Source organism: Copidosoma floridanum, unplaced genomic scaffold (genome assembly GCF_036245765.1).
Source record: "Copidosoma floridanum isolate Cflo_tuat_1 unplaced genomic scaffold, Cflo_Japanese_pri ptg000009l, whole genome shotgun sequence".
Taxonomy (NCBI): Eukaryota; Metazoa; Arthropoda; class Insecta; order Hymenoptera; family Encyrtidae; genus Copidosoma; species Copidosoma floridanum.
The window spans coordinates 5,643,434-5,656,659 of NW_028321886.1; positions in this window are offsets into that span (position 1 = coordinate 5,643,434).

Below are 13,226 nucleotides of genomic sequence, written 5' to 3' on the forward strand. Positions count from 1 at the left end.
GAATGGTTCTCAGCAACATAGTGACTGATTGGATGAGGGAAATATTTTTTTGTAAGAAGACGAGTATTATTAATTAGGTGGAGAACCATAAATAGGTTACATTGGAGTCAGCGTTTCATTTCATGTAGCTGCATTGCATTGAAAAAGTTGTTGTAATTTTTACGTTTTTGGATTTAAAAAGTAATCTGAAACGTTATCACCTGGAAAACAAGGTGTTGGATCATTCCGTCATTTTGAAAGCTTTTTCACCCTCAAATTAAAAGATACGAAGGTCCACACAGACGTATGAAAAACTTATTGGAGGAAGAAATGATTCTTCGTAATTTTTTATGTTTTTTAAATCTCATGGTGCTAGAATTTAACAAAATGCATAAGATTTTTCTCTCTGCTTCTGGAATGGAAAGATTCACGAAACTATACGAGATTCGATGAAAAACAGCCGAACACAATTGCAATCGAAGGAGCCAAAGAAAATTGTCTTTCTACCGTAAGGGGTAGGTGTTCGAAAAATAAAAAAAAAAAAAAATCATCCGAGTACGGAATACACGCGGCTTGGCCAAGAACCCTCGCACTTACCCTGCTGCTGCTGGAATCCACCTAGTTGGCCAGCAAAACCACCAGGGCCTCCAGATCTTGGGAACTGAGCCTCACCCTCGTAGTGGATATCTGCCACGTAGCCATTCGCATCGTCGGCCATGTATCTAACGATCTGGGTACGGGTGTCTGGCAGCAGGACGCGGTATTCTCCTTGCACCGAGCCCAACTCGTCGCCCATCTCCCTCTGGCCGTAGTCGTTGCCCGAGGCGGCGTCCTTCACCTCGTACTCGAAACTGTAGGGCCGAGACTGAAACGCATTATTTCATTTACACTTTTTTATTTATTTACCTTTTTTTTTTCCATCCCATTTTGCACCCTTAAAACGCATCGAGGGGGTAGAATTAACACCAATGGCTCGTTGGTGCGCGAACAATCGTACGAGCCCATGGAAAACGGGAGTGTCTACAGGTCCATCTGGGAATTATTGCCAAGCTCTGAAAATTCGCGAGTGCTTGATTGAAAAAACCCTTGTCGGAGGCACACCCCCCGTGCAAAGCGGGAGAGCTCGTTGTCTAGCGATTTTAGGAATAATTGATAATACGGACCACCGGCTGGGGGGGGGGAGGACAATGGACGCACGATTATCACGCGAGGATATGAATTTGCGAATGTCACTGGTGATGGAACGGGCGGCGGAAGAGGGGTGGGGGTGGGTTACTGACTTTTGTTAGTTGACGTAGAGAGAGAATGGCGGTGGTGATAATTGAGCCCACTGGCTATACCTGCTGTTTGTCGATAAACGAAAACCGCCGTTGTCGCAACTTTTAACAAGCCGACGCTAGCTGCACCATTACAAAAGCGAAAGGAGGGGAGGTGGGACTTTTTTTTTTTTTTTTCTTTCTCTTTTTCGTTTCTTTTCTGGTTTTCGCGAATTGCAGTCGACAGAGGGTGGGGGCGAGGCAGGTCTCAAGCGTATATACACACTCACAATGTGGAACATTGTCTCTTGTGGGCGGATAAACATTTGCTCGATGAAAATCGGATTTCGCGCGTGATAATAAGCACACCCGGCATTATACACCCGTACGGTGCAGCGGGTTATTATTAGTAAACTTTCACGGCGAGACGTTGTTTGCTCGGGTCGACGCCTATGCGCCTGTCTGCTTATTTTTCCTATTTTTTTACACATATCTTTGTTTAAATGGGCGTATTATTTTTTTTTTTTCTTTATGTAAAGTTTCAAGAATAAGTCGAATAAATCGAGCGTTGGTTGAATCAAAATACGCGAACGATCGACGCTCAACCGACTTCAAAGTAAAGTTATCTCTGGGCTTTTTTTACCTCGTCCGCGAAGTCGATCTGCAATACTTATCACGTGCTTCAACGCGACTCGAAGCTCTTTCCACCAACTTCGTCTTTTTCTCTAAATATATAATATATACCTTTGCGCAATCCCACGTTAGTTTGCAAAGTAGTCAGGGAAGCTTGTGTGTAACCTGCAGACACGTGTCAAAGTTACATTACGCGCGAAATCGGCTTTAGGGGCCTCAGAGCTGCACCGAGGTACAGGGAGTCGGAAAAAAGGGGGAGATACGTTACGTACTCATAACATGTGGTGTTGTTGAAGAGGGGAAAAAAAAAAAAAAAATAAATAAACATGAAAAAGCACACTCGTGGGAGAATGTTTTTAATGGATAGCAGTCGTTGATAGATGAAGAGCGCAATTTATGCCTTTGAGGTCAAAAGTATAAGTCACATCAAAGGGTTTGCGGGCGCTCATATACATACACATATAAGTATAATGATGTATAACGTCAGTTGGTATTTGCCCTAGCAGTCACTTTTCGTATGCGTGGGCGTTACTACAGTGGAGGGTGAGTCGGTCCGACGTGTGCACCATAGCGTTATCTTTGAGGCGAACTGCAAGCAAAGACACGTAAGATAAAGCTATCCCCGAGTTTTCATCATGAGCTCTCTCTGTGGTGTATCTGTGACACAACGCATGGCCGTTTTAATTAACGCTGTAACAGCAAAAAGATGAACTGGGTTTTTTTTCTCCTTCCCTTTTCATTCTGTAAACGTGCCTTTTCATTTACCTAGATTTTTTTGGTCGTTAGATATGGTTCATAAAAAAGTCAGTGCCGAAAGGTATTACGGAAAACCATCGAGTTGAAAAACATTTGCCGTACGCATCAGAAATAAAAAAAAAAAAAAAAAAAGTGTTTATATCTTGCTCAAAAGTCATTAAAATTTTCCTCCGCACCGTAATCATCCAACAGTTTGAATGTATCACCTAAATATCTTTGAACAATCAAATGAAGCTATTACGATGATCAGGTATAAGGAAATTATTTTTTTGTATTATTTATCGGTAAATTAATTTGTTTTATCCAGCTACACGGAGGATTATTGTCCTAAATAATCACTGTTCTCACATGCAAGCACTGAAAACTTCGATGAACAATAAAAGAGCATCGTCAATAAGCATGTATGAACAATAAAGTATGATGTATGACACGTTATTTTTAAGGTACACTGATAACAAAAAATTAAGGTGCATGTGCACGGTCATTTTGCGTGTAAATATATCGTACATCGAAATTCTCGATGTACGACACAGCGTACACCGAGATTTTCGATGAACGACACAGCGTACACCGAGATTTTCGATGTACGACGCAGGATGCATCCAAAATCTCGGTGAAACTTAAGGTGCCGTGTAGGATATTTATAAGTTGACACTTTACAGGTTATGTGGCTCGTATCATATGGTTGTGAGTATCAAACGTTCCTGGTTACACAAACGCATCATTAAAACTTTGTACCTTGCAACTTATTGAAAAGTCAAACCCTTTATAAAAACTTCCCGTGTATCAATAACTTTATTAACGTATCATTGTATCATGGTATATGGATACAAAATCTCAACTTGGGTGACCGCTTCAACGTACACTGGAAATTTCAGTGAACGCTTCAACGTACACTGGAAATTTCAGTGAATGCAAGAGCGTTCACTGAAAACTTTGGTGTATGTATTGTGACATCGAGATTAGCAGTGTATGCACGCAATATAACCGTGTACATACACCTTAATTTTATGATGCTGCATGCACTTGAAATGTTTGTGTCATACATCGTACTTTTTGGTTACAACACATTAATTAACGAGGACGCTATTTTAAGCACCGACTTTTATTTGGACAATAATCCTCCGTGTAGGAAAAGAATCGGGCTGAAAAGTATTCAGCTAATTGTTGGGGTCGTCGGAAATTAAATAAAAATTAAAAAAAAAGAAAAAAAAAGAGAGAGAAAACTTTTTTCGTATAGTGATCCACATACGTTAAAACTTTTTAATTTGCATCATCGAAAGTTTCATACGTATATACGAATGTACATCATGAAAAGCCCCCGAATTGGACACCCAACTTATATATATATATATATACTCTTGCACCAAAGCAAAGTCGATACGAAGAATGCGGAGCGGCATAGGCAGAGGTAAGAGAGATTGGATCTACTCTACGATGACCCAGTTTGGCCGTCGTTTAGGTAACGATTTAGCAAAGCCATATAGTGTTTACAGCGCACGTGAGCCTCGGTAAGTATACGCATAAACGTACGGGGCAAAGTGAGCAAGGCGCAGAGCTTGAACGGGGAGCGATAGGAGCAAGGATGTCTGATGTATACATGTATAACGGCCCGAAAAGGAGCTACGGTGGCGAGGGTGTGTAATAGGTAGGGTGGCGGACGATCGAGCCAAAGGGGCTGTAAAGAGGAGGCGGACACGGAAGTTGTTAATCTTCGAGTGGCCGCCGCTAGTCTCGCGGTTTCCCGCCTCGTGTTATCTTTTTTTTTGACGGTGTACAACCTCACGCACCCCCGTTGCAGAGAAACAGCTATGTCGATCCATCTTTTTTACTTGTTATTTTCCTTGATTTACCTACTCGTTACCGTCGTCATTGGCAAATCTTTTTTTTTCCACCTTATCGTCGAAATAATAAATATACGTGTACTCTATAGGAATCACGTCAATATATAGCGCGTTCACATGCAAATATGTCTGACAAATATTTGTGCACCTCGACGTTACCCGACACCGCCACCAAAACCGAGACCGTCGAGTAAACAGCCGATGGAGTTTGCGCATAAATTTGTATCGCGTGCAGTGCTTTAAGTGTGGGCAATTACGTACGTAGAGAGATTGGAGTCTATGACGATCTCATTAATTAGGGCAAAAAAAAAGTGCTTATGCTTCGCGTACTTGCGCTCAGCGAAAAATTGTGCGACACTCGAGATCAGGAGCGTTCGTGGTTAATAATGAATTTTCGATAAATATGGGGCAATCAATGGTAACGTAATAATAATTCGTCAAGCTCTGAGGGTACGTAATATGATTATAATCTTGTTAAAAGAAGTTGCAGTGGATTTTTTAACAGTGGCAATTTTTAGTTCTACTATATAGCATCAAAAAACCAGCAGATCGTAAGTTACACAAAAAGCCGTAAAACACGATGGTTAAAATGTGGTAATTACATTTTTTAACATTTGAACTGATGAAAAGTCTATAAAATCATAACCAAGTATGTATTATTCATCGGTTTCTTAAGAGCACTGACAGGAAAAAAGTTTAGCAATTATTTAAAGGAATTCCTTGGTTTTCCGTTAAAATAGAATGATTATTTTAAAAACCGTCGTATCGATCATGGACAATAGTAAAGATGTACTTTATTATGAGAATTGGTTACTGGAATGATATTTTATCCTTATTAAATTTGTATAAAATTTTAGTCCGTAAGTACGAATATAATATAACCGAGACGCTTATTTCTTTTTTTTCTCACGGGCTCACCTACATCTACTCAATTTCTTAAATTCGAGTAGATTAAAGCATGTCTGATGAACGTTCCTTTTTGTAACCCCAAACAGAAAGAAAGAAAAAAAAAAAAAAAAAAAAAAAAACTCACCCTGCCAGCTCCGTTGGCACCTGGAGAACCATCTCCCATGAATCCTCGACCACTGCCCTGGAAGCCTTGACTGAATCCAGGCCCTCCGCTAGATCCTCCCACACCAGAGCCGGGCGCTCCGTATGTGCCCGAGGGTGGCCCATAGACGGGCCTCCCGGTTCCCGCTCGTTCGCCAAAATCGCTTCCAAAGCTCGGTCTGTTGTACTGATAGCCTTGGGCTTCCGCCGTAAACCTCTTTGTCAACGTTGTCGTAGTTATCGTCACCAGCACGACGACCAATAAATTTCCACACTGCAAACGACACGGCCAGAAGGTCATGCGGGTACACAGAGATAAGTAGATAGTACAAATATAGGCATGTATTTGTGCATCAAGATGCGTTTTTAGGGCCAAGACTCGAGCATCTTGGTCGGTATATTTATGACATGTGTTAAGTATCTACGCTATCATCTATTACATCCGATACATATTTTTTTTTTTTTTTTTTTTTTTTTTTTAATTTTGTTGGGGTGTAAGAAAACGTTTACAAGAGATGTTTTACGTCAAACTTAAGAATTACAGGGCAACAAACACGTACACGTTGGAAATACACCCGAAGTTGATATAAAATGCATGAAAAATAAAATATATTGATTACTGTAAAGTAACAGAATGAACAGCAGTGACTATAATGACGATGACAAAAACCGAGACCGGTTGAACGTCTCATCTCACACGCCTCGAGTACGAGGTATATGATTCGACGAAGTCGATTGTGCTCACCTGATCCCGGCCCATATTGCGTGTTTGTGCGTGTTTTGCTCTGCGCGATCTAACGGAGAAGAGTCCGGGCGAACTGAGGATACGATTCTCCGATGAAGCTTATATATACCCCTCCGGTGATTCTTTGTCACATCGTATCGATGACGCACTCGCCCAATTTCCCTATTCGTCCCTTCTAACGCTGCCAACGAGGGACGGTGGGAGGGAGATCGGTCGCGATTTGGCACGCGCCCGACGATGGCCTCCTTTTCTACTCCTAACCGTTATCGTCCTCGCCGCTTGTCTCGGTGTATCCTATTCCCGTGCGCGTGCGAACACTCGGTGGGCTTACCTGTTCCCCGAATTCGTCGTGCTTGCATTGCGCGACACTCACGCGATGTACGGGTCGGAGCGAATTCCATTGGAATCGCAGGACGACGATGCTTATCGATTTCGCTCGGTGGTGACGTAACCTGCCGAAATCCTCAAACTTTTTACTTGGCTGATTGGCTTTGGATCCCTAAGGAAAATCTTTGTTTTGTCGTGTGCTTTTTGGCTGAAAACCCTTTTTCTATAAAAAACGTGGCCTATAACGAATGGGTACGTTTTTTGGTTTTTGCACTGGAGGTATATACATACATATATAGCTTTTTGTTTTTCGTCACCTTTACCATCCATCCATTCACTTGTGGGGACCGAAAAACAAACTGTCGCAACCAACTCTTAACCCTCACAAAGAAATATCTACGTAAATCATCGCACTTTTGAACCGTACCCCCCTCCCCATTGGCCTGGTGATGTAACAACTCATTATCGAAGCAGTGCTCACCCTTTACTACTCGCGAGAAGAGGAGCGACAAAAAAAAAAAAAAAAAAAAAAACCGATGATCGGTCGATAATCGGAGCATCAAAGTATAATCGCATGTATACTTAATTAAGTCAATATTAGTCTTGCGATCAAATTTAGTATAAGTATAACAGGTACCCCTTGTAACTCGCATTGAGGCTCGATTTAGCCACCTCGCTAATTTACCACCAGTCATGCCAGATAACGTATAACCCATCACATTATTTTCAGCTGGTTCCTCTATGTTATTCAATTCCACTGGGAAGGGTATTCTGAGACCGGTACACGGCTGTAGAAGGGTTAAAGAGCTAATGCCGTTTTCCCCGATAGATCGATTACGCGATTGTGTCGTGGCATAAATATATGTATGTATATTGTATCCAAGCGCAGTCAGACGATAAGGGGTTTTCACCTCTAGCTAAATATATTTTGCTGTGAGTGAGGTATTTTGCTTCAAATTTAATCATCCAGACTCTATGCTGTATACATATACTGTATAGGTGTGTAGCCTCGTGTTATAAGTGGAAACGTATGAATAGCACATGACCAAGATTGCAGTTTCAATACGTAAACCGCAATTGGTATTTGACTTGCTTGTAATCGTTGAGAGTATTGTTTTTTTTTTTTGTTTTTTTTTGTTTTTTTTTGTTTTTTTTTTTTTTTTTTTTTATATACCAAGTAGAGCTTATAGAGAGAAAATGAAGTAGGTATCACTATCACTATCAAATCGCATCGATAGAATCAGAGCAAGTGAACGTTGTTACAGATTTAATCGTAGCGACATGTCATATACGTACACCATTTCATCCACTGGTATAGGCGATGAAAAAAAAAAAAAAAAAAAAAAAAACAATGAGGCTACACCAATCAAATTTTTGTCAAAGATAACACATACCCAATACAGGTAACGGATTCCGCAAAGAGAAAAAATTTTCATCGCACATCACTAGGTACTATCATCCTGCAAATTAACATATTTGAATTTGTAGTTTCTTCGTACTATATCCATATTGATGCGTCTGCATGAAGTTATTAACCAAACATCAAACAATATATGTTATGTATCTCGCAAGCATCCCTGACGCAAAGGATACATAGGTATACATCACTCCACTTGCGTATACTATAGCATCACGTGTTGTGTCTCCCTCTTTCCCCCAACATTAATCCACGCATACCAACTTTATACTTAAGCTACGAGTCAAAGATATATCCACGTATCATATATTGTTATTATTATTATTATTATTATTATTATTATTATTATTATCATCATCATCATCATCATCATCATGATCATACGCATCGAAGGGCATTTATCGTATGTAAAACGACTTAAAGGTACAGTATGCAAGTATGCCGAGAGAAATTACATAAACGCTAAAAAAGAAAGAACGCGTTCATCCTTTTTCGTACTTTCTGTGCAGTTGGCTCACTCTGTTAGATTTCATGAGTATAGCCAAGTATCGTATGAACTACCGTACTTATCAGGTATTACATCCTCGTTGTTATTATGATATATTTGTACGAACGGTAGGAAGAAGAAGAAGAAGAAGAAGAATAAAGAAAGAAAAAAAAGGAGTACTTATATTTATGTATAGGAGGTCGCTACCGCTGTACCGCGACCGCATTAATGCGCTGTGCAGTGCCCGCCCGCAGATTTCACGGGTCAATTATGCAGGGGCACGCGCGGCGCTCCTCGGGGCTTTGCGCATGCATCGTGTACGTATACACATATTTACATACATACAGAGTTACCGATGTATACCTGGGCCATACGAGTTTAATGTGTGTGTACTGTGTACCTCCGCGCGTACAACAACGCTATACAAATGCACCGAAACAGATCGAGTTTACATGCGCCGGGAGTATGCATGACGACACTCCAATTTCAGGGTTATAACACTACCATATATACATGTGTATAGGTACGTAGTCACTTACATACATACACTTGGGCGGAAAATACGATCGAGTAAAGCACCCCGTGACTCTTGTACTTTATTTCACGGTGATTATACATATTGCATGGGTGGTGCGTAGCTGCAGCATCGTTTACTCCATTGTCGTGCAATCAAACCATTCTATCGTTGTGTTGTATGGGTATACGGTGCTCGGGGCTCGGGGCGAGGACAAAAATTCTATCCAAGATATATTTCGATGTGCCCCGACAAGTTACTTTTAGAGTTCTTAAATTGATCAGTTAGTAAAAGCTTATTCCATCATCTTTGTTGACCAAAAGTTACGTGCATGGTGTCTATACAGGAGCTGTACAGTTTAACGATTATGGGTTATAAAAGGAGTAACGATCGGTTTACAATAGCCCCCAACTGCAGAGGGGCCAGTAAACGTTCAAAGGTGAAAAAAAAACTGTGCAAAGTAGGAAAAATAAAGAAAAATTATCGACATTTTACAAACGGTTTTTTACACTTTCACAGAGGTGAATACTTATACATTGAAATGGATCACATATGTCCTTATCGAGATCGTTGGTTGATATTCAGTCATTTTACAATCATTTAATTTCAAAGCTGTTGAAGCATTTGCACGAGGTGAAACACACAAAGTATTTAAACCACACTACCGCAAGTGCTTACTTTTAAACACACTTAGATTAACAGCGTACTCTCGGCAAGATATGCGAGAAATCGGTAATGCAACGCATGTCATATCTGCGTCGAACAATCATCCACTTTTTGAACGTCTCATGGTTGCAGCATCCTCGTTTCCGTTTATCCTTGAGTAATAGCCGCCTGGCTGGTGTTTTCATGCACTTGTGTACCCATGTGTGTGTGCGTGTACCTATCTCGCGCCGTCATCTGTACTCCTTCCAGATATACTTACGAGCCAAGGAAGGAAAGATGGCTTTCTTTCTTTCTTTCCTTGCGTAAGCCATTCACAAAGGTGACGGCACGTTTATGCCTGTGGTGCCCGTATATAATATGCAAATCCTCTATCGCTGAAATTTTTACCCGATGCACTTTACCGATTCCTCATTTCCTGCGTTTATCAGTGACGATCGCGTTGCACGTCATGAACGTATACAGTGTTGCGCCGTATGCATCCATACGATCAAACAATTTTTTCATTTTTACAAAATTTTATAGATCGGCGTAGAATTCGTGCTAACGTAAAACATTTTCATTAGTCGATGTAAATATTCTTAAGAATATCTTATTTTGTCGGTATTAAAGCCCGTAGGTCTAAATATGTGTTTGATTGCTACACCGTATAATGTATACAGACGTTTATATTTTACTCCAGAGTAAGTCACGCACGCAAAGCCTCGTTTATGGATTAAAATTTAATATTGTTCGATAGTGCATTGGCTCTAGCTTTCCAAGGGCACGAGAAACGCGAGCTCGAATTCTATTTCATCGAAATAATTTGTTTGCTGCGAGGTATCGCTTAAAGCTCTTCTCTGATCGACAAAAGTTACTTTGAGTGCCCAGCTTTGACGATGGTTGGAGCAGCGCAGAAAGTTTGAGGGCCACTGCACAAGCCAATATCGTGTTCTATGATTAAAAACCTGCACGTATACTTATCAAAAGCAGCGAATGTTTCCAAGTGAAATACGCACAAAAGACTCGCAAAGCCCGGAGGAATGGAAAACAATTGAAAATACGGGATTGGTATTAACACCTTCCACACAAAAGCGGTACCCAGGAGATTCCCGTAAAAGCCATTTGGCGGTGTGTGGGAGAAACAATGACCACGTACAATGATATGAGATACAAAACAAGTATGCTCGTTCTTTTCACTCAACTTTAGAGAGGCATGGCTTTATTTGATTCCCATTTAAAGCTCATTCTTTTCTTTCTATATCCTCTGATGTAGAGCAGCCGTGTTTTAAAGCATGACGAAAACCATCTCGTACTTTGCAGCCGTTGAAAAAACGACGTTCTCGTGTGCAAATATCATTAAAAACTACAAACTCAATCAAGCCAGAAGGTAAAGAAGCTGTACAACCGTGCGCGCATAGGTGCACATTTAAATTGCCCGTTTGCATTTTGTGAAATTTTTGCGTATGCATCATCCACTTATTTTTCACTCCCACGTCTAACTGCAGCGCATCTTCGTGCATTCGCCGTTGCGTATAGGTATAAGAATGAAATCGAGTTTGTTCGAAGTTTGAGGAAAGTTGGCTTAAAAAAGTCAACGTGAAAATTCATCTCAAAAGGTCTCGCTTGTTGCTGCCAGAAAAGTTTTTCCAGGTGGGGCTCTACTGCCACCTGCTCTCGTGACTGCGAAATTATTCATTAATTTCAAAGGACGTGTGTAAAAGAAGCAGTTTACCCTTCCAGGGCAAATTGAGCGAAAACTTTTTTACAGGAAAAAACTGTTTGTCTTTCACTTTTCCCGTTGTATACACGACGCGCAAAGTGCTCTCGAAATTTCTGCGAGTGTTTCCCCGTGCCTGAATTGTTTATGAATTTAGCGAAGGTTACGAAAGTTGAGTGCACCTCGGTCTAGCGCATCCTTGACGTGGAGCTCCGTGATGCGATGAAAAAAAAAAAAAAAAAAAAAAATGCATCTTCCAATTTAAACTCCATTGTTTGTTTCAGTCGCGCGGTAGACAGGAAACAATGTTTCTCTCTGCCGAGCATTTTTACAGCTGTACCCACTCATTAAGAAAGTTCATTTGCTCATCGTCGAGACAGCAGCTGCCAGGATTCGTGTTTTCCGGGCAAGTTCATAGTACTCATTTGAACATCGAAATTCTCTCGACGCGTTTGGATTTTCGTTAAATATTAAATATTTCACGCCCAAACTTTCCAACCAGGACGAAATTTCTCGAATCACGAAACAATCAACGAGGAAACCCTGTCCGCTTTATTTGATAAAATTCAACTCGAGATACTTCCTTCGTAACAAAAACTTTTCGGGGTGCATAAAGTTCAGACAATGGGTATAAGCACATGGAGGAGGTTGAATACGCACACGTAGACAGTTAGACACGACGTGACTACACACACATACACACACACACACACACACAAATATATATGAGCGCATAGTACTGTCGATCGTGATGTTGAAATAAAGGAGGGGCGACTGAAAATCGCTGATACTGAATAATTCCGTCAGCTCTTTGTGATTTTGTTTTCTCGGGTTATCAGAATGGCTCCAGACTGTGATCCTCTACTTTTGGTTCTCTCTCGCGTGAAATATGCGGTGCGTGAACATACAACGCGCCTATGCATTTTTTATGCTATGACCGATGCGTGCATAAATTAATATATTCATTATAAAGTGTGCACACCTATATGGCCGCTGGGCTTAAGGGTGCACGGTATTTTGCATATGTTTGCGATGCTTACGTGGAAAAGCCGTTAAAGCTGTTTTACGATGAATATTCAAAATGGTTTGGGCGGCGTGCAAGGCACGAGGATTGATTTTTTTTTTTTTTTTTTTCCTTTCTGAGAAAAATTTACAATTAAAATAATGGTCGTGCATGAATTAATATGGGATTATGCAAGTGTTGCGTTTTTTCTTATTGTTCTTTTTTTTTTTTTTTTTTCATTTATGAAGATAGCTTTTTTCTAAAAAAACAAAAAAGTGGTGATATTATAGCTCATTGCAATATTCCTGTCTTAATTACTGTATCAGTAAAAACACTTTTTAAAAACTAAATCCTCATTACAGTCAAATTTTAGAAATTATTGTAAAATGGTAAAAATGTATTTACTTGATCTATCTCTTTGTTTTTTTTAAAAAATTACGATCGACATACTTGTTATTTAGGCTTTTAAGACCATAATAGATTTTTCTACAGCTTTAAAGGCAAATTCTATTAAATGTGTACAAAAGTACTAAAATATTTTGTAAAGAATGTGTTATTAGAAAAAAAAAAAAAAAAAAAAAGTTAGTAAAAAAGCACAATTTAAATGAGCGTCCGTACTGTAGGTGATATTAATTTTGTCTAACAACCGTGTACTAAAAAACTTGAATCGCACTATTACGTTAAAAGAACGCATAATATTTTTACATTTGGCAAAATATGAAAAAAATTATCGTCCATGCATCAAACGGAGAAAAAAATATCCCATAAATCAGCTCTTAGCTTTCGAAGGAAATATTTTTCTGTATGTACCGAAAAAAAGAAGATGAAAGAAAGGACGGAAAGAACGAAAATT